Source organism: Saccopteryx bilineata, chromosome 3 (assembly GCF_036850765.1).
Source record: "Saccopteryx bilineata isolate mSacBil1 chromosome 3, mSacBil1_pri_phased_curated, whole genome shotgun sequence".
Lineage (NCBI taxonomy): Eukaryota > Metazoa > Chordata > Mammalia > Chiroptera > Emballonuridae > Saccopteryx > Saccopteryx bilineata.
This window is the reverse complement of record NC_089492.1, coordinates 247,420,350-247,445,335: the sequence shown is the minus strand read 5'-3', so window position 1 is coordinate 247,445,335 and position 24,986 is coordinate 247,420,350.

Here is a 24,986-nt window from a genome sequence, read left to right as displayed (position 1 = left end):
ACACCTTCTCCCAGCTCCACTCTCCAGGTCCCTGATCAAGCGTCACCAGAGCCCCTCCCCTAATGAACCTCTGTGGAATGCCATCTGTCCCCCTTATCCTATTCTATTTTTCTCCATAGCAACAATCACCACCTGACATATTATGTTTGCTTATTTTTTTCTTACCTATTTCCCTCATTAAAATTTAAGCACTGTGGGAGTTTTATACCCACTTTTAGAACAGGTATTTCAATAAAAATGTGTTCAATGTTGAATAAAGAATTCATTTAACAAAGGCTTTCTGGGATGGCCTGGGCATTGTGGTAGGTGCTGAGAATGCAAGGATGAACGAGACGGTCACAGGCTCCTTCCACGTGGAGCTTACACCCAGTGAGAAAGACAAGAGTCACTTCAAATAGGCACACAGATGAATATGTCATTACTAACTGCCAAGTAGAGGATGCTGTAAGAGCAAGTAACAGTGAGTCTGATCCTGGGGGGGGGGGGGCAGGGAGGGCTTCTCTGTGGAGGTGACATTTAAGTTCTGAAGGGTGTGAGAGAGTTAACCATGCAAAGGGAGAATGTCCCAGATAGCGAAAGGCAGTGTCTGCAAGCAGGGAGGAGCCCTGCCAACTGGAGTTATTGATAGGAAGTCCTAGTGTCAGGAGCAGAATGCCCAGTGTTTCTGCAGGTGTCCCTTGCCATGGTATCAGAGAAACCCCATAGCAGAAGACAAGAAGAGCTCCTTGGCAGAGCTGAGTGCAGGTGCCATTGGGCAACACTGGGGGAATTGGATTACTGTAGCAATTTCTGGAGTCAGAATGGGCTGACCGCTTTCACACCCATTATTATGGCTTTTAGAGAAAAGAGAGAATTTGTTGTGGGAGAGTGAGAGCAAAAGAGAGAGAGAGAGAGGAAAAAAAAATGTTGACAAGCATGTGGAGAAACTGGAACTCTTGTGCAGTCTTGGTGAGAATGTAAAATGGGCTGTCTGCCTGACCTGTGGTGGCGCAGTGGATAACACATCGACCTGGAAATGCTGAGGTCGCCGGTTTGAAACCCTGGGCTTGCCTGGTCAAGGCACATATGGGAGTTGATGCTTCCAGCTCCTCCCCGCTTCTCTCTCTCTGTCTCTCTCTCTCTCTCCCTCGCTCTCTCCTCTCTAAAAATGAATAAAGAAAAAAAAAAGATTTAAAAAAAAATAAAATAAAATGGGCTGTCACTATGGAAAACAGTATGGCGATATCTCAAAAAATTAAACATAGAATTACTATATGATTTACCAGTTCCACCGCTAGATGGAATATATACACAAAATAATTGGAAGCAGACACTCAAACAGATATCTGTACACCAACAATTATAGCAGCATTATTCACAATATCCAAATGATGGAAACAGTCCAGATGTTCATTGACAGATAAATGGAAAAATAAAATGCAGTATATCCATACAATGGAATATTATTTGGCCTTGTCAAAGGTGTGCAGCTCTGAGGCATGCTACAACATGGGTAAACCCTGAAGATATTATGCTGAGTGAAATAAGAAGACAAACATGTACAAATATTGTATGAGTCCACTCATATGAGGCATCTAAAGTAATCAAATTATAAAGAGAGAAACTACAATGGTGGTTGCCTTGGGCTAAGGCCGGGGAGAGTGGGGAGTTTTTGTTTAATAGGTACAAAGTTTCACTTTGGGGAGATGAAAAAGTTCTGGAGTTGGATGATGATGATGGTTGTACAATAATGTGAATGTAATTAATGCCACTAAACTGTACACTTAAAATGGTTAAAATAGTAAAATTTATGTTATGTGTATTTCACCACAATAAAAAATAAAGCAAGAAAAAAATACTGGGCTGAGAAGTATGAGGCAAGGCACAAAAGTAGTCCAATCCAGGATGTAATAGGGCTTCGAAAAGGGATGCCTAAAAAGAGGAAGACATTGCCTGACCAAGCGGTGGCACAGTAGATAGAGCATCGGGCTTGAATGAGGAAGGACCCAGGTTCAAGACTCCGAGGTCGCCAGCTTGAGCTCGGGCTCATCTGGTTTGAGCAAAGCTCACCAGCTTGGACCCAAGGTCGCTGGCTCCAGCAAGGGGTTGCTTGGTCTGCTGAAGGCCCACGGCACATGTGAGAAAGCAATCTCTGTCTGTCTGTCCCTGTCTATCCCTCTCTCTGACTCACTCTCTTGTCTCTGTAAAAAATAAATAAATAAATAAATAAATAAATAAATAAATAAATAAATAAAATTTTAAAAATAAAAAAGAGGGAGACATCCACACTAGGCCAGTGGGGGTGGGGGGAGCGGGATAAAATGGGAGGTGGACAGGGAAAGCTGTCTGGCCAAATCTAAACTGAGGCTTGAGTGGGAGCCAGTGGAGAGAGGGTTAGGTGTGGAATACGTTTCAGACAGAAGGGACTGCATTAATTAATTTATTCAACTGAGACTGGACTATTCAGGGCCTTAAGGGTCATGCTAAGAAGTCTGGTCTTTGTCCTGCAGGCAGGGGCTTTAACCAGGGGACAAATTCTTTGTGCTACAGAAAGAGGGCTCGCTGTGTGGAAGAAGCAAGCCTGGAGGGCAAGGAGGTAGCCTAGCAGCAGGATTGGTGAGAGGCGCTGGGGAGGGCCAGATGGAGAGAAGGGGATGGGTGAGTTTCCTGGGCTTGGTAGCTGATGGGATGTGAGAGTGTAGATGATGATAACTCCCAGGCTTCTGGCGCGGTTGATGGGGCTGCCAGTCAGGGAGCCCAGGAAAAGAGGCAAGTATGTTGACAGGGAGTATGATGGGTCAGTCTTGGACGTGTTGAGTTTGAAAAGCCGGTTCCATGTTCAGGTAGAGACATCCAAGAGACAGGTAGGTGATGAGTCTGCAGCTCAGGAAAGAAGTCTGGCCTGAAGGTATAGCCTAGGGGCCATCAGAATCTAGAATTTAGATTCAAGCCCTAGTCAGTAAGCTGACCTGAGCACTTTCTGTGAGAAAGAAGACACTTAGAGGCAGTGTAGAGGTCAGGATGCTCCTAAAACCCTCTCCTCCACCCACTCAGGGGCTCTGTGTCTCCTGCAGTCCTTCCTGCCCTTCTGACTATTCTTCCTGTCATCCTTTAAAGGATTATTTTTTCTCTAGCTATTGCTGATAGCAAGTTACATAACAAACAGCCCCTAAATCTCAGTAGCTTATAATAAAAGTCATTTATTTCTCGCTCGCAGGTTTGTATTCAACTGGGTGGCTCTGCTTCAGGGAACAGCTCTGTCAGCTCTGTGGGTCTCCCTTGCAAGGGTCCAGGAAGGGCAGGGGCTGCCTGATGTGTTCTCTTCATACCGGTTAAGAGGAGCACCAAAGGCCAAGCCAGTCCATGCAAGTGTCATATCTACTCCCAAGTCACATGAACAGCCCCAACATCAGTGAGGCAGGGATGTATGCACCTCCCACAGAAAGGGGGTGAATATTTGCTGAAAAGTAATACACTCTATCACAAATGGGCTTCGTCTGAGCTCTGTTGTTGACCTTCTCTTTCTTCTTGGGCAAGTTCAACTATGCACATGATATTGACCATACCTGAATTTCCAGGAATACTTCTGAATTCATCTCACTGGCTCAGATCTTTTCTCAGCACCACTCACCCCTCTGTTTAATTACAAGGCGTACCCACCTGGATGTCCTTCAGGTTTCTCAAAGTCCACATGTCCAGCCTGACCTGTGGTGGCGCAGTGGATAAAGTGTTGACCTGGAAATGCTGAGGTCGCCGGTTCGAAACCCTGCACTTGCCTGGTCAAGGCACATATGGGAGTTGATGCTTCTTCCTGCTCCTCCCCCCTTCTCTCTCTCTCTCTCTCTCTCTCTCTCTCTCAAATGAATAAAGAAAAAAAAAAAAAGTCCACATGTCCAGAACTGAACTCATTATGTCTCCCCATCTAATTCCTGTTCACTCCATCTCTGTACACCACACCAACACCTAGCTAGTTAGAGCAAAGTCCTTGAGAAGGTGGGAAGGGAAGGGACTCAGCACCGATGGAGAGATAGGTGTCTTTACCTCATTCTGGAAACGCAGAGATGAGGAGACTCAGCCTGTACCCTGGACGCACTCGTGATGTAGGAGAGGGGGATTTGCAGAAGAGGTAGGCTTAGAGCTGGGCTTTGAAGGTTGAAGAGGAGTTTGTGGGCACACCAGCAGTGGTCAAGGGGTCCCAAGCAAGCATGCAGCATGGGGCATGGGACAACCAAGATGTTAGAGCACCATGATTGGTTCAGGGGGGTGGCACTTAGGACACCACAGGGGTGTGGTGAAAGGTGAGGAGGAACAGGGGGCTTTTCAGACCTTTTTACACTGACTTCATGAACCCCTGTGCACTCAGGCCCAGCATGGGCACTTGTGGATCATGAGGGAAACCAACCACTATTTATCTCTGGAGTTTACATGTGTGTTGAGTGACAGAAGAGTCCATGTTGGGATGGAATAAGTCTATCCTGAGGATGAATGTCATGGGGAGCACAAGGTTTCTTCATCTGAATCATTCATTCTTTTACTTCTGTGTGCTAGACACTGTACTAGGTGGGGCACCCAGTGAGCACACGGTAAATGTGAGTTATGTTCCTGGGAGCCCTGAGTTCACAACCTCCTAGCTAGCCACCTGTCCCCCAGGGATCAGCCCATGGGGAGGCTGATAGGACTCCAGGGACCCGCAGTGAAGAAGGTGCAGTGTAGCCATCTCCCTGAGCTATCTGGGACACCCAGAGCAGAGCTCACAGTCTCAGCCTCAGATCCTGAGCCCCGTTTCCATGGAAACAGACGCCCGGCAACCGTCAAAGTCCCAGCTTTCAAACACAGGTCTCCTCCAAAACTTGCTGTTACACAATTCATAGACCCCACAATTGTGAGGCTGCAGGAGCCTTAGAGTGTGTCCCACCCTCCAACCAGCTGTGAGGAGGGGAGCTGAGGCTAGATCCTGTCATCCTGGCTCCCAGTTTAGTGTTCATTTCATGCTCTCCCCAACCCAGGGGGCCCAGCAGCCATCCTGCCCATTAGCCTGGGCCTCGCTTGCCCATCCATCCATATAATGAGGAGAAAGTACCTGAAGTCAACATGTGCTTGTTAGTGTCTCAGATTTTGCCTACTCCGTGCAGGGGAGCTCAGAGCAGTGGGCACAAGGGTGGTGGGTCTGGGAGCTGACCCCATTACAGCCCACAGTCTCCAAGGCTGCTGGCACTGGAACCCAAGACCTGATCCCTGGCCACTGAGGGCAGGAGCTCTGCCTCAGAGGACACTGGAGGAAGTGAATGGGAGGGCACCTGGAAAGCTCACAGGAAAGGGGCTTCTTTATGCAGGGTCTGCTGGGCTCTGCCTCTCTCCACTTCTGGAATGCTGTTTGTCTGCTTGTGCTCAGATCTCCACCTTCTTGTCACTCTGCTCTATCTCTGACTTGCGGTCCATTGCTCTCTTTATCTCTGCATCCCTATAGGTCTCTGCCTCCTCTTTCTCCATGTCTGGACCCATCTCAGTCTCTTCATATAGCTCCCTCCCCATCTTTCTTTCTTTGGGCATCTCTGGATTTTTACCTGTCTGAGTTTCTCAAGTCTCCCACTAGAGAGACCTATAAGGACAAAGATTTTGTCTGGGTTTTTTTTTTGTTTGTTTGTTTGTTTTTCATTTTTCCGAAGCTGGAAACGGGGAGGCAATCAGACAGACTCCCGCATGCGCCCGACCGGGATCCACCTGGCATGCCCACCAGGGGGCGATGTTCTGCCCCTCTGGGGTGTTGCTCTGTTGCAACCAGAGCCATTCTAGCACCTGAGGCAGAGGCCACAGAGCCATCCCCAACGCCCAGGCCATCTTTGCTCCAATGGAGCCTTGGCTGCAGGAGGGGAAGAGAGAGACAGAGAGGAAGGAGAGGGGGAGGGGTGGAGAAGCAGATGGGCGCTTCTCCTGTGTGCCCTGGCCGGGAATCGAACCTGGGACTCCTGCACGCCAGGCCGATGCTCTACCGCTGAGCCAACCGGCCAGGGCCGATTTTATCTGTTTTGTTCACTGTCATATGCCCGATGCTTAAGACAGCATCTGGCACATAGTAGGTGCTCAACAAGCATTGGTTTAATGAATTATCTTTTTATACAGCTCTCTGTGTCCCTCTCATTCTCTTTCTCCCCTCCTGCATATCTCGGTCTCCTTTCTCTTCCTCTCTTTGCCACATCTGCTGTTGTGTATCTTTCGACTTCTGCTTCTTTCTCCTCTTTTCTTTGTCTCTCTCAGTCAGGCCCTCTCGCTGTTCTGCCTTTCTGTTGCTGCCATCCTCGCTCTTTTTTTTTTTTTTTTTTTTTTTTTTTTTCATTTTTCTGAAGCTGGAAACGGGGAGAGACAGTCAGATAGACTCCTGCATGCGCCCGACCGGGATCCACCCGGCACGCCCACCAGGGGCGACGCTCTGCCCATCCTGGGCGTCGCCATATTGCGACCAGAGCCACTCTAGCGCCTGAGGCAGAGGCCACAGAGCCATCCCCAGCGCCCGGGCCATCTCTGCTCCAATGGAGCCTTGGCTGCGGGAGGGGAAGAGAGAGACAGAGAGGAAAGCGCGGCGGAGGGGTGGAGAAGCAAATGGGCGCTTCTCCTGTGTGCCCTGGCCGGGAATCAAACCCGGGTCCTCCGCACACTAGGCCGACGCTCTACCGCTGAGCCAACCGGCCAGGGCCATCCTCGCTCTTACATGCACACTCACACACGCAGAAAGCTATCTGTGGCGTGCTTTCCTGTAACTGTTTCCTAGGTTGATGTGGGTTTAGGAAACCTAACTTCAAGCCTTCAGCTCCAACCCTCAGTGAGCCGCCTACACACATTCCCTCCTCTCCCAAATTATCATTATAAACAGGGCCGGCCAGGCACTGGGCAGCCCACAGCAAAACTGGGAAGTCAGCAATTTGTTGCTAATGCCTTCAGCTGGCTCCCAAGTCACTGTTTTTCTCTGACTAGTGCCTTTCCAGAATGGCAGGACCCCCAGGGCCAAAAGAATGCTTTTTCCAATGCTCTGTTCTAGGGAGAGGTCCTGAGACCAACCACTCACTGCCCTGGTGTGACCCCAGTCACCGTCAGACTTCCTCAGGGCTCTGTCCCAAAGTTTCTTCTCTGGGGTGCTGGGGGAAGATGAAGGTTTAGCCTCAGAGGGGGAGTTTTAGTTCCCTACAGGCATGAGGGGCAGTATGTAAGGGGGGTTCAGAGAAAGAGGTTGTATAGCCCCATATACCAACCTTATAGACAACCCTCTAATTGAGAGACGGTGTGATATCGTGGTGGGAACATGGACATGGACCTAGTTCAACCTCTGCTCTACCCCGTATTTGCTATGTGGCCTAAGGCAAGCTATTTGACCTCTCTGAACCTATTTCCTCATTTGGAAAATGGGCATCATGATGCCATCCTTTTGGGGTGAGATTGAGAGCTAGGTGTAGGAAGCACTTTACACACAGGACTATGCTCAGTAAACAGTAACTCTGATTTCTCTCAGTGCATAGGACTGCTAAGGAAAACACGCAGTAAATGTGTATTAAATGTTTGTACTGAGCCAGCTTCTGTGCTGGGACGGAGGGCTGGTCTTGTGTGGTGGTCAAGGGTTCTTATGTTGTTCTAGCCTGATAGCTCGGTTGGTTAGAGCATTGTCCCAAAGTACAGAGGTTGCCAGTTCGATCCCTGGTCAAGGCAAATATAGGAACAGATCAATGTTCCTCTCTCTCTCTCCCTCTCTCCCTCCCTTCCTCACTCTCTTAAATCAATAAAAAAGTTTTTTTAAGTTCTAATTCTGAGGCCTGGTTCTGCCACTGCCTTTGACCTTCTATAAGCTTCAGTTTCCTCATCTGTAAAATGGGAGTCATTATACCACAGAGGATTAAATGAGGAAATGGCTTATAGTGCTTGGCCAAGTGCCTGGCTCGGTGATCAGGAAATATTAGATGGTACTAGTTTTCTAAATATTCACTATGACTGTCACATGATTCTAAAATAGATGTCATTTATCCATTTTCCAGTGGTGGAAGGTGAGACTTGCAGAGGAGAGGAGTAGTTTGCAGGTGGCAAGACAAGAACTGGAATCTGGGCTTCCTGACTCCAGCCTCTTTCTCAGCATCATCACAATTTCAGCCTTCTCTCTCCCTCCCAGAGTCCCCCAAACCCGGAAGCTGAACCCTAGCCCACACATCTTCCCGAAGTACTCTCATGTGCCCACTCTTCCCTCTCTTGCTTGGCAATGATATGATTGCAAGAAGAAGCAAGTTGGGGGAGCAAGACACCTGCCCTGGGAAGTTAAATAGGCTTACCCAGGATACCCCAGACTCTTGAACTTCACGTGGAACTACAAATGGTGGGACCAGGGCTCAGGGGATCCATGAGCCATGAACAATGGGACCTGTGAAGTCCTCCAGGAAAAGTGCTGACATGAGTCCTGGGGAAGTGTTATTCATGAGTGGTTCATCTTATATACTGATGCAGAAACAAGAATAGTAGGTGTGATGCCTCACTGACGCCCAGAGGTCTTCTATGGAGGTAGGAAAAAGGAGGCGTTTGCTCACAAGAATTATCCTGGAAAAGGTAAAGGGATCTCAAGGCAGAAAACCCAGTGGGGCACACCTAGAGGCTGCTCACTTCATGAGTGAGTCCCCCAAATGCCTTGAGGTTGGATGCAAACCTGATGCGTAGCCTGGAGTGGGAGGACCCAGCTCAGTCACAACATCTGGGCCACACATGCCCCATTCTGCCCCCTAAATGGCTCAATTGCAATAGCAGGATGGGACTACTAACTGAGCCATCTGAGGGTTAGTGGAGGGGCCCTTCTGAAGAGAGGGTGGGAATGAAGAATACCAGCGGTGTCTTAGGCTGATGGGAGTGCCTGATAGCACTAATTCCCCCATTTTTGTATTTTTCTAACTGGTCAGAGCTTTGAGTCACCCTCTAAGTGAAAGGATTCCATGCTTAGGTGCTGGTTGGCTGGCAGGTGCCAAAACAAATCAACAACCCAGTAGCGAACTGCTTGGCTAGGTTTGAGTTTGAGTAAGGTCCTGGGGCAGTATTGTAGGTGAGGCACTGTCCCTTCTTGGAAAATGAACCATCTTCAGAGCAGCAAGTTCTCTCCTAGGCATTTATTTATCCTCTGCCACTTTGCAAACTTAATTCCAGTTCAAAGAGCTTGCAACAAAGAGATTGAGTTCAAAGTTAGTTAAAGGGGGGTGGGGACCACATATACAGACACACACTCAAGACCAAGGAAATAAGAAGACAATGAAAATAAGCAATACATCTGCTGTGACTAAACACCGGACAAAGCTATAAGCTCCTTACTGGCCAAGGCAAAAAGGGAAACCTGACCACTTACAGAGAGCTCTGGACAGAAAGGGGAGAGAAACATTTTTTTAGTACAATCTGCGATTTTTAACATTTATGATCTCATTGCCTTCCCAATACCCATGCTAATAAGCCATTGTTAGTCTCATTTTCTAGGAAGGAAAGTAAATCTCAGATGTGGCAACGGATACTGTGGTGGCATTTCACAGAGATGCCCTCCGCTCCCAAGGACCGACACATGGATTCCTCAGCTTCTAGGAATTTGGGCTGCTGACAGCTCCCAGCAGCATTCCTCCTAGCAATTGCCTTTGGCTGCAGGGAACTGCCTCACCCAGAATTCCATCCCCTTCGAGGGGGGCTTCCTAGTCCTGTGCTGAAGGTCTAGAGGTCCCAAAGGGGTAATGTTTACATCAGGGGACACGGTAAGAGTTCCAGTGAAGTTTATCACATAAGTGGGATATAAAAATGAGACTCATAGATATAGATAAAAATGAAATGGTTACCAAAGGGAGGGGGGAGGGGGGAGTAAAGAGGGACAAATATACAGTGACAAAGAATGATTTGACTTTGGGTGATGGGCACACAATGCGATCAACAGTTCAAATGCTATAGACATGTTTACCTGCAACCTATGTATTCTTATTGACCAGTGTCACATCATTAAATTAAATTTCTAAATAATAAAAAAAATTAAGGAGTCCCAATGAACTTTAAACTATGGCTGCAGCTTAATTATTTTGAACTCCTTTAGCATTTAGACCATCAGCAAGGGGAGGAATCTCCATACTGGCATTGACGCTGGTCGTCAGGAGAAGGCATGACTGTGGCTGAGGAACAGGAGCAGAGGGGGGCACATGTCATGCTCACATGATCCACCAGGGCATCCTTTGTGCTCCATGTCTAGCTTTAATGGTCCATGGACAAGTCAAGCAGAGCATGGCAGCCCAGGCTCACACCCTCTGTGGTTGCGAGTCCACCAGGAAAGCAGCCTAGACCAGAAGAGAGGTGAGCAGAGGTGAAGGGAATCTGGATCAAGTGGTAGAAGGGTGATCTCCAGTGTCAGGTATGACCTTGAGACCAACGTCCACAGCTGATGCTGTAGTTCACCTTACTAACCTCTTTCAGGTTTCCCAGGGATCAACCAACCAGAATGTGATTCCCAAATGGGTCAAACTTCACAGAAGCAAATGGATTAGAAAGGACAGTGCAAGGGGTAGACAGTAGTGGACACTCTGGTCCTCCACCTAGCTCTTCTCTTTAAGGCTGACAGACCCATCCTGGGCTGTTTAGAATATTGCTATGGGGGTCTTCATCCAATATTATACACCCCCTCAGGAGTAGCTAATGTGGAGCTGCAGGCCCTTCCACCTGCTTCAACTTGAGACACTTCTGAAGGTCATGCCAGCTCAAGGGCTCACAGTGGGATCAGCTGAGGCCTCTATCACAACCATATTATAGGTCAGCTTCTACCTCTGACCAATCTTGCTTCCCTACATTTCTTACAGGCACATCTGCCAAGAGCACTTACCAGTAAATCTTAGGCCAAAATTCCCAAAGTCGGGGTTGGTTTCCAGAGAACTCCACCTAAGCAGACATTTTGATAAACTTGCTTAAGATAACAGCCCAGGTATACACCTGCCACGAAGACAGATTCTCAAGGTAACGACAATGTTCTTGCATTGAGTTATAAAATTTTAATTAAGTATTTAACAGAGAATCAAAAGGTTTAAAATATGTATATTTTTTATAAAGTTTTTGAGATACTGTTGTTATATAACCAACTATCCCCAACTTAGCCATGTGAATAGCTGTTGTGTCTTGCTCGGGGATTTAAATGGACCTTGGACAGGGCTCAGCAGGGATGGCTACCCTGTGCTTCATGGTGTTTGGGGACTCAGCTAGCAAGACTTCAACAATGGGGAGCTGGAATCTTCTAGAGGCATCTTTTCTTACAACTCTGGTACCTAGGCTAAAGTAATGAAGAGTTGGGTTCAGCTAGGATTATTATGGCCTCTCCTTATGACTTGAACATTTCCGTGCGTGTTGCCTGAGTTTCCAAAGGGAGAGTCCTGAGAGGAAGCATTCCAAAAATCCAAGGTGGAAGCTGCATGACTCTTTAAATTTTTCCATTGATTTGAGAGAGAGATAGAGAAGAAGACGGCGGAGGGGGGGGGGGAGGATGAGAGAGAGAAGAATCAGCTTGTTTCACTTAGTTGCTCCAACTATATAGTTGTGTGCCCATTGATTGCTTCTCCTATGTGCTCTGACCAGGGGTCAAACCCACAACCTCTGGTGCACCAGGTCAATACTTTATCTACTGAGCCACCCAGCCAGAACTCATTTGTTTTTTTTGTTTGTTTGTTTGTTTTTTAAAGACTTTATTTATTCATTTTATTATTATTATTATTTTTTTTTTTACAGAGACAGAGAGGGAGTCAGAGTGAGGGATAGACAGAGACAGACAGACAGGAACGGAGAGATGAGAAGCATCAATCATTAGTTTTTCATTGCGCATTGCGACACTTTAGTTGTTCATTGATTGCTTTCTCATATGTGCCTTGACCGCGGGCCTTCAGCAGACTGAGTAACCCCTTGCTGGAGCCAGCGACCTTGGGTCCAAGCTGGTGAGCTTTGCTCAAACCAGATGAGCTCACGCTCAAGCTGGCGACCTCCGGGTCTCGAACCTGGGTCTTCCGCATCCCAGTCCAACGCTCTATCCACTGCGCCACCGCCTGGTCAGGCCTCATTTGTTTTTGTTTTTTTAAACCACTTGTAGGGATTTATCAAAGGGAACTAATACATACAAATGTCTAAGATCTATGCAAAAGGAAGTTTATCTCTCAACATTCTTTATAATGCTGAAAAACTGGAAACCATGTAAGTGACCAGCAGCCCCTAGGGCCGTGATGGCGAACCTTTTTATAAAAACCAACCACTTTTGCAGTGCTGGTCAACCTGGTCCCTCCCACCCACTAGTGGGGTTCCAGCTTTCATGGTGGGCCATTCACGAGTCCTTTGTTTCCTTTGTTTGCTCTGCTATAGCCCACCATGAAAGCTGGAACCCCACTAGTGGGCGGGAGGGATCAGATTGGCCAGCACTGCAAAAGTGGGCGGTTTTTATAAAAAGGTTCGCCATCACGGCCCTAGGGATTAATTACATACTTTGTGGTATGGTGTGTCAATATATGAAATACTCTGTAGCTGTTTTAAAAGATGATATTATGTGATGGAAAGATTTTTTATAATATATTGTTAAAAGGAAAAAGTTGGTTGCCAATGGATTATATGGTAAGATACATTGTGATTTAAAGAATATAATTTTTTTTTAATTACAAAAATGTTCAACAGGCTAATTGAGTTTCTCCTGTGCCAGCTGGGAGGAAGGCACTGGGGTTACAGAGTAACTAAGAACCAGCTTCTTGATGTAAAAGAACTTACATTCCAGGGGCAGGGGTAGCAGACAGACACATAACAAGAGGGATGTTTCTCTTTGGTAACTTTCCAGAGAAAATAACACTTGAGTTGTTTTGAATTGAATTAGCCAGAAAAATGAAGAGGGCAGGTGTTGTAGTCATAGAGATTGACCACCGCCCCCATCAGCAGGGTTGCTGGTGACCGGTTCAGGAATGGGCATGTGGCCAGTTCTGTCCAATGTAAGGTGTGGGGAAGTCTGTGACGGGGCTTCTGTGAAGTTTTTGAGTGCCTAATAAGGACACTAGACATGGCCTCTTTTTATTCCTGTGGATGTTTTCATGTCTAGGAGTGATGCTTGAATCTACTGCCATCATCTTCCAACCTGAAGAGGATTCAACTTTACAGTGAACCTGATCCCAAAGATGGCAGAGAAAAGAGAGAAAAAGCTGGTTCCTCACATTTCTGAGCATTGCTTATAGTGCCTGGGGTACATCTTGCCTCTACATCAAGTGAGATCATGTATTTCCTGATCTTTCAAGCAGGTTTGAATCTGAGTGTTCTGTTACTTGCAGCTGAAAGCATGCTAACTATTGCAGAAGAGCATTCCAGGCACCAAAACTAGGTGAGAGAGAATGGGCTGCAGTTCAGCCTGGCTGCTGGGAAGCTGGGGGGGGGGTGTGTGTGTGTGTGCCACAGGCTGACAATGGACACCCGAGTGGGACCAGGTCATGACAAGATTATGTCATCAAAGTTTTCATGACTTCATCCTAAGGGCAGTGGGGAGTTACTCAAGAGTTTTTAAGCAGCAAAGTGATTTGTAAGCTAAAAATAATATATGTGTGTTCCGGGGGGAGCACTTAGGGAGATCAGTTGGAAGATGGATACCTAAGGGGCAGATGATTAGGCAATGGTATTGAGGTGGAGAACAAGAGAGAGTCAAGATGTATTAAGGAGGCAGAGTTGCCAGGCTGGGTGTTCAGCTGGTTGTGGTGGAGAAGAGAGGGGAGGGGGAGGAGGCTGCCTCCCAGGAGTCAGACGAGGGCATCTGGGAGGATGGTCGAGCTGAGTCTTGAGAAAGGCAATGCCAGAAAACAGGTTTGTGTGCAAAACAAAGAGCTTGGTCTAGACATGGTATATACATGGTGCCCCAAGATCCTATGAGTGGAGGAAACCTTGCTGGAGGGCATCGATCGCTTTTTTACTGCTAACCGTCTTGATTAGCTTTGGGGAGCTCTTTCTCCACCACTGGACAGAGTTTTGGGGGACCTGCCACCCACCAGTCTGATCAAAGGGTGGACCATGATCCAAACCTGGATGATTAAATGCTTTTCTTGGAATCTAAACCTTGATCCATCTCAAACAAAGTGTTCACTCATCCCCAAAATGAGGTTTTGTCTTAGTTTCCCTGAACTTAGAGCCTGAGGGAGGGCTTGTGTGCAGGAAGTGTATTTGGGAAGTGATTCCAGGGAGCAAGAGAGAGGGAAGAGAAATCTAACCTAAAGGTAATCACATTAGGTACTCCAGCCCACTGGGACCTGACTATGAGTCTCAGAACAGTCTGCAATAAGGGTGGAGGGAGAGGCCTGTGTCCCCTGGCTCCTGACCCCACTGGGCAAGGATGTTCACCTATGCATTCCTGGGTTACTCGTGCATGTGTGCCTAGCAGACTCCCATAGGCAACTCAGGCGGCAGCATCAGGGAAGCTTGGGCAGCAAGTGAGAGGCTGCAGCACATCTTTTTTTGAGATGAAGCAGTGTCAGTGCAAATTGGGTCAAAACCTGTGCAGAAAAGACAGCAGTGGCAGAAGAGGGGAGGCTGAGGGTATGCAATGCAAGATGTGATCCGGGCCTCGAAAGGCTGTCTGCATCTGGCTCCTGTCTGCTGCTGGCTCCTGCCGCCTGGATCTGCAGAACTATTCCCACAGTATCCTCTCCAGGGTCTCGTGGTCCAGCTTTTCCTTCAGTTCTGCAAGCCAGTCAGCTCACAGTAGCCATAGTCTGTTTCTGTTGCGTAAGATCAAAAAAATGCTAATGGATGCAGCACATGACATCCTAGAGTGCCAACTGAAAAACTGTGTGGAGCAAATAAGACATTTTCCTTTGGTATTTCTTGATAGGTCCTTTGGTAAAAATGGATGGCTGAGGCGTGTCTTCTGAGGGTGTGGCCTCCCTACACATTGTCCTCATTGAATCTGAGAAAACAGTTCGATACTTAAGGGGAGAGTGTCCACCTATGTTATGACCCTTGCTCCTGACCAAGACCAACATCCCTGGATGGTTGTGCTCCTGAACTAAAGAAGGTCTTCAAGGTACAGCATCTAAGGGTGGGTCAGCTTAGACCAGCAATTTTCAACCAGTGAGCCACAAGAATTTTTAAAACATGCAGTACCTGACTATTTAGTCAGGGCACTGACCTCTCTTCCTTTAGACTGTCAAGTAAAAAAATGAAGCCCTGAGCAGTTGTCTAAGTTGATTAGAGCACTGTTCCATATGCCAAGGTTGTGGGTTCGATCCCCAGTCAGGGTACAAACAAGAATCAACCAATGAATGCCTAAATAAGAGGAACAACAAATTGATGTCCCTCTCTCCCTTCCACTCTTTCTTTAAAAAATAAAAATAAAAAAGACAATAGACAACACAATAATAGCTGTCCGGTGTGAATGAATCAAAATAATACCTATTTGCCTGACCAGGAGGTGAAATGGATAGAGCATTAGCCTGGGATGCTGAGGACACAGGTTCAAAACCCTGAGGTCACCGGTTTGAGCACAGACTCAACAGCTTGAGCATGGGGTTGTTGGCTTGAGCATAGGATCATAGACATGACCCCATTGTCATTGGCTTGAGTCCAAAGATCACTGACTTGAAGCTCAAGGTCACTGGCTTGAGCAAAAGGTCACTAGCTTGGCTAGAACCCCCAGTCAAGGCACATATGAGAAAGTCATCAATGAACAACTAAAGTGCCATTACTATAAGTTTATGCTTCTCATCTTTCTCCCTTCCTGCCTGTCTGTCCTTGTCTCTCTCTCTTTTTTTAATTATACCTATTTTTTTTTGTCAGATGTACAAAAATACCTTTTTTGGTATGCCACAGAATTTTAGTAATTAGGTCATCTGTGCCATGAAATGAAAAAAGTTAAAAATCACTTGCTTAGACCAAGGTCTTGACCCCAGGTAGGGGGCTTCATGAGTTTAAGGGCACAGGATAGAATCACAGTATAAGTGAAACATATGAATGTGTGTGGGGGGGTGAGGGGTGCATGCATGGACACATGAATGCTTACATGCCTGTTTGGCCAGCTTTCCTCAATAGAGATAATACTGATAGTCACTGACCAAGGATCACTTTTAGGGGAACCATGAAGAAAATGCAGAGAGAGAATGGCAAGTAAAGATAAACTGGTGAAAAGACACACCAAGTGGTGTGCCTTTTTTCATCGTATCAGCACTAACTAAGCTTAAATATTGCGCACCTGTGCCCTCCAATACCAATAAAGCTGGCAGAGAGATACAAATGTAAAGTTTAATAGAAATTTATAAGAGCTAAGATAGAGGGATATGCAATGTATCACAAAGGAGTGACTATCTTATCATAGGAACTCTGGAAAGACTGCCTGCCCAGAGGTGGAAGTGCTCTGGTGGGTCTTGAAGGACCAGAAGGAGTTTCCAGGAAGATGATGGGGAAATAGAGAACAAGAAACAAGGAAAGAAAGAAAGAAAGAAAGAAAGAAAGAAAGAAAGAAAGAAAGAAAGAAAGAAAGAAAGAAAGAGAGAGAGAGAGAAAGGGAGGGAGGGAGGGAAGGAGGAAGGAAGGAAGGAAGGAAGGAAGGAAGGAAGGAAGGAAGGAAGGAAGGAAGGAAGGAAGGAAGGAAGGAAGGAAAAGAAAGAAAGAAAGAATCAACATAGTTGAATCACAGAGGAATGAAGCAATGTGGTGCGTTAGGCGACACAGTGAAAAGCAATGATGGGACGCAGCTAGAGAGTTTGTACTTGATCCTACAGGAAAAGGATTTTCATTTGAGAAATAACATTGATGTATGCATGTTTTATATATTTTTAAATGAAAAGTGTCATTTTTTTTCAAAGTTTAAAATAGTACAGAAAAAGTGAAAAGTAATAGCCCCTGTTGTCCTTTCCTCGCACCTAAACCCCCTCAGGTAACTCTACCAGTTTAGAGGTAGCAGTGTCGCATGTGTCCCTCCAAATATTTTCTACATACCTCTAAACACATTTATTTATACCTCCTTTTTATTTTTAACAAATAAATTCATGTTATATATACTATCCTGGCGCTCATGTTTTTTCTCTTAACAATGTATTCTAGACATCTTTCATATTACACAGAAGTACATCTCATTTCTTTTACAGCTTCATAATATTATAGAGCAGGGGTCCCCAAACTTTTTACACAGGAGGCCAGTTCACTGTCCCTCAGACCATTGGAGGGCCAGACTATAAAAAAAACTATGAACAAATCCCTATGTACACTGCACAGATCTTATTTTAAAGTAAAAAAAACAAAACGGGAACAAATACAATATTTAAAATAAAGAACAAGTAAATTTAAATCAACCAACTGACCAGTATTTCAATGGGAACTATGCTCCTCTCACTGACCACCAATGAAAGAGGTGCCCTTTCCGGAAGTGTGGCGGGGGCTGGATAAATGGCCTCAGGGGGCCGCATGTGGCCCGCGGGCCATAGTTTGGGGACTCCTGTTATAGAGCATAGGTGAATAAATTACCTTCTAAAATTATGATGCCCATTTATGCAGTCACTATGCGTGTATAAATGTTCCAGTTAGCTTTTCTCCTCGTCAACCAGTTAGCTTTCCTCCTTGTCAACCTTCTAGCAATCTTTTTAATCTTAATATATCTCACTGACAATCTTGACAATCAGGAATTTCATTGTTTTAATTTGCATTAATGAGTTTAATTATATATGTGAGGTTGCTTATCTTTTTACTGTGCTTATTGACCATTTTTATTTGTTTTTATGCAAACAGCTTGTTCATATCTTTTATCTACCTTCATGTGTGTTAGTCTTAATAATTTATAAAAATTAGCCCAATCCACATAGCTCAGTTGGTTAGAACATCGTCCCAAAGTGCAGAGGTTGCCAATTCAATTCCTGATCAGGGCACGTACAGGAACAGATCAATGTTCCTGTCTCTCTCTCTCTCTCTCTCTCTCTCTCCCTTCTTCTCTCTAAAATTAATAAAATAAACATTAAAAAGTTTTTGTAAAAATTGTTTAGGCCTTGGCCATGTAGCTCAGTGAACATAGCATCAGCCTGGTGAGCTGAGGTCATGAGTTCAATCCCTGATCAGAACCCATACTGGAAGCAGTCATTGAGGAACTAAGTGGAACTAAGTGGAACAACTAAGTGGAACAACAGTTGATGCTTCTCTCTCGCCGTTCCTCTCTTTCTCTCTCTCTCAAATCAATGGGAAATTTTTAAAAAATTATTTATATTTTAATAAAATTAGACTTTGGTTTGTACAGTAAATTATAATAATATATACCATATATAGTCCATAAATTATGTATACTATATAAATTATAATAGTATATATGTATATGTATATATACAGCTGGTCCTCAAATAACATTGTTTTACTGTCATTTCATTAAAACATGGATTTAAAAAAATTAAATTCTCAGTCAGGCCACTGTCTGTGTGGAGTTCACAGGGTCTCCCCACATGCACATGGGTTTTCTCTGGGTACTCCAGTTTCCCCACATGCTAAAGACGTGCATGTTGAGTGCACTGGTGTGTCTCAGTTGTCCCCGTCTGAGTGAGTGTGGCGGGTGTGAGTGGCCCTGTGAGGGAAGGGCATCCTGGCCAGGGAGGGCTCCTGCCTTTTGCCCTGAACTGCCCCGGCAGGCATGGCCACCAGGGACCTGAACAAGGGTAAGCTAGTTGGAAAATCATCTCGTTTCTATTCATCTTTCTTAGTTTGTCTGGCTCACATTTATTTCAAGGTTTAATACTAGAAATGTTATGGGTATTTATTTAGATGTTTAGTGATGTTTTTGTGACCAGAAATATGCCCTAGGAACTTAATTTGTTTATATCAATTAGCCTGTGGTAAAACTGGTTTCCTTATATGTCATTTTGCTTAAAGGCACAGTTTTTAAGAACCTATTGACAATGTTAAGTGAGGGCTTACTGTATGTATATCTTTAATATATCAATTATTTTTTTACTTTGTTTACAGTGTTTTTGTCATATGGAAATTTAAAGTGTTTTGGTTTGTTTGATTTTCTTTTTGTGAGAAAGAGACACAGACAGAGAAACAAGAAGGGAAAGAAATGAGAAGCATCAACTTACAATTGTATCATTTTAGTTGTTCATTGATTGCTTTCTCCTACATGCCTTGATGGGGTTGGGGTGGGATAGGGGGCTCAAACTGAGCCAGTGACATCTTGCTCAAGCCAGCGACCTTGGGCTCAAGCCAGTGACCTTTGGCTCAAGCCAGCAACCATGGGGTCATGTCTATGATCCCACGCTCATGCCAGAGACCCCGTGCTCAAGCTGGTGAACCTGCGCTCAAGCCGGACAAGCCCACACTCAAGGCAACAACGTTGGGATTTCAAACTTGTGTCATCTGCATCCCAGCCTGACACTCTATCCACTGTGCCACTGCCTGGTCAGGCAGAAAATACATGCTAATGGTCAGAAATTTTAAAAAATATAAAACTGTATACATATGGATAAAGTGAGTCTTCTGCCCAGCCCTGTCCCACAAGCACTCAGGGACTCATTGTGGTGACCCTGGCTATCACCAATTTGTTAAATTGCTTTTTCCTAAATGATTTTTTAAAAATTTATTTATTTTAGAGAGAGAGGAAAGGAGAAAGAGAAAGAGACATTGAACTGTTCCTGTATGTGCCCTAACAGGGGAATATACCCGTTGCCTTTGCACATTGTGAAGATGCTCTAACCCAGTGGTTTCAAGTGCTGATCTGCAGACCAGTTCACTAGAAATTTTGTGTTGTCTGCAAAAGAGCTAACCACCCTGTTTTAAAAGGAGAAGAATTGATGCTTCTCATCTTTCTCCCTTCCTGTCTTTCTGTCCCTCTGTCTCTGTCACCAAAAAAAAAAAAAAAAAAGAATATGCTGTTGTACAGATGGGCGTTAAGAAAGAGCAAGGAATGTAAATTTGTGATTTCTATATTAGGTGGATGCCCAGGTGCCTACCTTAGAGAGAACCCTGATTACAAGTGCCATTGTAACAACCGCTTCAGCCTGACCTGTGGTGGCACAGTGGATAAAGCGTAGACCTGGAACGCTGAGGTGATCAGTTCAAAACCCTGGGCTTGCTTCGTTAAGGCATATATGGGAGTTGATGCTTCCTGTTCCCACCCCCCTTCTCTCTCCCTCTCTCCCCTTTCTAAAATGAATAAATAAAATCTTTAAAAAAAGAGAGAGAAACTTTAACAACCAGTTCACTAAACTAAAAAAGAAAATTAGTCCTGACCAGGCGGTGGTGCAGTGGATAGAACGTCGGACTGGGATGCAGAAGACCCAGGTTTGAGACCCTGAGGTTGCCAGCTTGAGTGCGGGCTCATCTGGCTTGAGCAAAGCTCACCAGCTTGGACTCAAGATTGATGGCTTGAGCAAGGAGTCACTCAGTCTGCTGAAGGCCCACGGTCAAGGCACATATGAGAAAGCAATCAATGAACAACTAAGGTGTCGCAACGAAAAACTGATGATTGATGCTTCTCATCTCTCTCTGTTCCTGTCTGTCTGTCCCTATCTATCCCCCCCACCCCTCTCTCTCTCTGTCTATTAAAAAAAAAGAAAGAAAGAAAGAAAATTAGGTATTGGTTCTGTCGAACCAATATGAACCGGCTGAATCCCACCACTGTGTGAATGTCCCTGGGAGGCTTGAGTGTTGTTAAATCCTCTGCCTAGATACTTAACACAATAGCTTTTTCTAAAGTTAACACTCTGGCCCTGGCCAGATAGCTCAGTAGGTTAGAGTGGTGCCAGTATGTAAAGGTTACTGGTTCAATCTTTGGTTGGGGTACATACAGAAATGAATAGATGTTTCTCTCTTTTTGTCTTCCTCCTTCCCCTCTCTCTGAAATCAATTTTAAAAAAGAAAAGAAAAAAGAAATAAAGCCCTGGCCAGATATAGCTTGGTTGGTTGGAGCGGCATCTTGATACATAAAAGTTATGAGTTTGATCTCCAATAAGAGCACACACAGGCACAGATCAATGTTTCAGTCTCCCTTTCTTTCTCTCTAAAATTAATAAGTAAATAAGAAAAGCTAAAAATAAAGAAAAAATATAGTTAACACACTGCTTCTAAAATTTATATGAAAATGCAAGGAATCTTAACAGACAGTGGAATGTTGAAGAACAAATCTTGAGAACTTATACTACCATATATAAAACCTCATAACAACTTACTAATTACGACAATAGAGTATTGGCACAGATTAGACAAGTAGACCAATAATACAGAAGAACCCAGAAATAGACTTGTTCATATATGATCACTTGATTTATGAGGAAAGGGCCACTACAATTCATTGGAAGGAAAAGGATATTTTCAAAAAACCGATGCTAGAAATTTGAATGGAGAAGGTAGGGGGAATGAACTGACTCCTATCCAACACTAAACACTAATACTAATTCTTTTTTGTTGTTGTTGCTGTTTAGTTTTTTTTGTTCTCATTTGGTTTGTTACACTAATGCTAATTTAACATAGATTAGAGTCCTAAGTGTGAAAGATAAAACAATAACGTTTCTAAAAGAAAACAGAAGAGGATTTCTTATGACCTTGAGGTAGGAAAAGATTGTTTAAACATATCACACACCCATAAAACACACACATACACACACACACCAAAAATCAATCATAAAGGAAAAGGTTGAAAAGACAAAGGAAATGAATGTCATTACAATTAAGAACATCTGTTTCATTAAAAGATACCACTAAGAGAGTGAAAGGATAAGCCACAAACAGAAAAGATATTTACAATACATATATTCAACAAAAAACTCATACTTAGAACCCTTATAAATCAAGAAAACAAAACCAGACAACCTATCTTATAAAAAATAAGCAAGAGACTTGAACAGACACTTTACAAATCACCAATAAGCATACAAAAAGGTGCCCCACATCATTAGTCACTGATAAATAAAATGAACATCTAAACCATAATGAGATACTACTATACACCTATCAGAATGGCTAAAATAAAAAGGACTTACATTTTCAAGTGTTTACAAGGATGTGGAACAACTGGAACTCTGATGCATTGTTAATAGAAATATAAATTGACACAATACTTTGGAAAACTGACAGTATTTACCAAAGCAAAACAAATATATATAGTCTATGTCTCAGGAATTCCACCCAACAAAAATGAGTGTGCATATGTTCACCAGAAGAAATGTACAAGAATGTTCATAACAGCATTATTTATAGTAGTCAAAAATTGGAAAAAAAATGTTTATTAATAGTAGGGTGGATAAATAAAATATAGTATATATGTATGCAGTGTAATATTATATAGCCAGTAGCAGAAACAGACAGTTGCTACAAGAGGCAACACAAATGAATCTCTTGGACATAATGATGGGCAAAAGAAACCAAGCACAAACAAGTACATACTATATGATGCTATTTATATGGAGTTCAAAAACAGACAAAACACATGTATAGTGATAGAGATCTAAATAGTGGTTACTCTGTAGATGGTATGGCCAAGAGGACACATGAAAAAGCCTTGATCTGAGTGGTGGTTATAATTCATAAAAAGATTCACTTAAGATTTGGACAGTCTACTGTTTGTAAGCTAAACCTCAATTTAAAAAAAAACACATTAAAATTTATAAAGAACTTATAAACATTACCAAGGTCCTGGCTTAGTGGCTCAGTGGAAGGAATGTCATCCTAGCACACTGAGGTTGTAGGGATATAAGAAGCAACCAATGAGTGCACAACTGAGTGGAACAACTAAGCGGAACAGCAAGTCGATGCTTCTCTCTCTCTCTCTCGCATATCAATGGGGAAAACATTTTTAATTTATTTATTTTGAGGGGAGACAAGAAGTAGTTACTTCACTCTAGCTGTTCATTGGTGCTTGTCATATGTTCCTTGACTAGACAAGCCCAGTGTTACCAACCTGTGACTTCAGTGTTCCAGGTCGGTGCTCTATCCCCTGTACCACTATAGTCCAGGCAGGAAAACTTAAAAAAAAAATATAGCAGCCCTGGCTGGTTGGCTCAGTGGTAGAATGTCAGCTGGGCATGTTGATGTCCCAGTTTCGTTTCCCAGTCAGGGCACATAAGAGAAGTGCTTATCTGCTTCTCCACCCCTCCCCATCTAGCTTCTCTCTCTCTCTCTCTCTCTCTCTCTCTCTCTCTCTTTTTCTCTCTCTGTCTTCTCCTCCTGCAGCCATGGCTTCATTGGAGCAAGTTGGCCCCAGGGGCTGAGGATTGCTCCATGGCCTCTGCCTCAGCAACTAAGAGGAACTCGGTTGCAAGCATGGCCCCGGATGGGCAGAGCATTGCTCCCTAGTGGGCTTGCCAGGTGGATCCTGGTAGGGGCACATGTGGGGACTCTGTCTCTCTGCCCCTTCTCCTCTCACTGAATAGATGATAATAATAATAATTAATAATAATAAAAATAAAACACAAATAATCCAATTTTAAAATGGGGCCCTGGGCCCTGGCCAGTTGGCTCAGTGGTAGAGCATCGGCCTGGCGTACAGGAGTCCAGGGTTCGATTCCTGGCCAGTGCACACAGGAGAAGCGCCCATCGCTTCTCCATCCCTCCCCCTCTCCTTCCTCTCTGTCTCTCTCTTCCCCTCCTGCAGCCAAGGCTCCATTGGAGCAAAGTTGGGCCGGGCGCTGAGGATGGCTCTGTGGCTTCTGCCTCAGGCATTAAAATGGCTCTGGTTGCAACAGAGCAATGCCCTAGATGGACAGAGCATCGCCCCCTGGTGGGCGTGCCAGGTGGATCCCGGTTGGGCACATGCAGGAGTCTGACTGCCTCCCCGTTTCCAACTTCAGAAAAATAAAAAAAAAATGGGGCCCTGGCTGGTTGGCTCAGCTGTAGAACATTGGCCCGGCATGTGGAAGTCCTGGGTTCGATTCCCAGTCAGGGCACACAGGAGAAGTGCTTATCTGCTTCTCCACCCTTCCCCCTCTCCTTTCTCTCTATCTCTCTCTTCCCTTCCTGCAGCCAAAGTTGGCCTGGGCACTGAGGATGGCTCCATGGCCTCCGCCTCAGGCACTAGAATGGCTCTGGTTGCGGCGAGCAATGCCCCAGATGGGCCGAGCATTGCCCCCTCATGGGCATGCCGGGTGGATCCCGGTTGGGTGCATGCGGAAGTCTGTCTTTCTGCTGCCCCTCACTGCTTCTCACTTTGGAAAAATACAACAACAAAAAAAAGGCAAAGAGCATACAGATGACCAACAGACATATGAAAAAATGCTCAATGTCACGAATCTGAGAAATGCAAATTAAAACCACAATGATATATCACCTTACACCTATCAGAATGGCTATCATCAATAAATCAACAAACAACAAGAGTTAGCCCAGATGCGGAGAAAATGGAACCTTTGTACACTGTTGGTGGGAATGCACATTGGCATAGCCACTGACAAAAGCAATATGGAGTTACCAAAAAAAATTAAAAATGAAACTGCCCTATGACTCAGAGAATCCACTTCTGGCAATTTGTTCAAAGAAACCCAAAACACTAATTCAAAAAAAATAGATGAACCCTTATTTCTATTGCAGCATTATTTACAATAGCCAATATTTGGAAACAGTCCAAGTGCCCATCAGTAGATAAGTGGGAAAGAAGCTGTGGCACATTTACCCAGTGGAGTACTATGTGGCCATGAAAAGGAAGGAAATTTTTTTACCTTTTGCGACAGCATGGATGGACCTGGAGAACATTATGTTAAGTGAATAAACCAGTTAGAGAAACACAAGTACCATATGATATCACTCATATGCAGACTCTAATGAACAAAATGAACTAACAAGACAATAGAAACAGATTCTTAGACAGATAGCAGGCCGACAACTGTAGGGGTGTGCTGGGTGAGGTGGTGTAGGCATTGCCCAAAAAAAAGAAAAAAAAGAAAAAACTCATGAATACTGACAACAATATGGTGATTGTGAGGAGTGGGGGAGATAGGGGAAGGTATAAGGGGTTAAATGGTGATGGGCAGAGACTTGACTTGCAGGGGGAGTTAACATACAATATGGTGTACAGAGATGTGTTG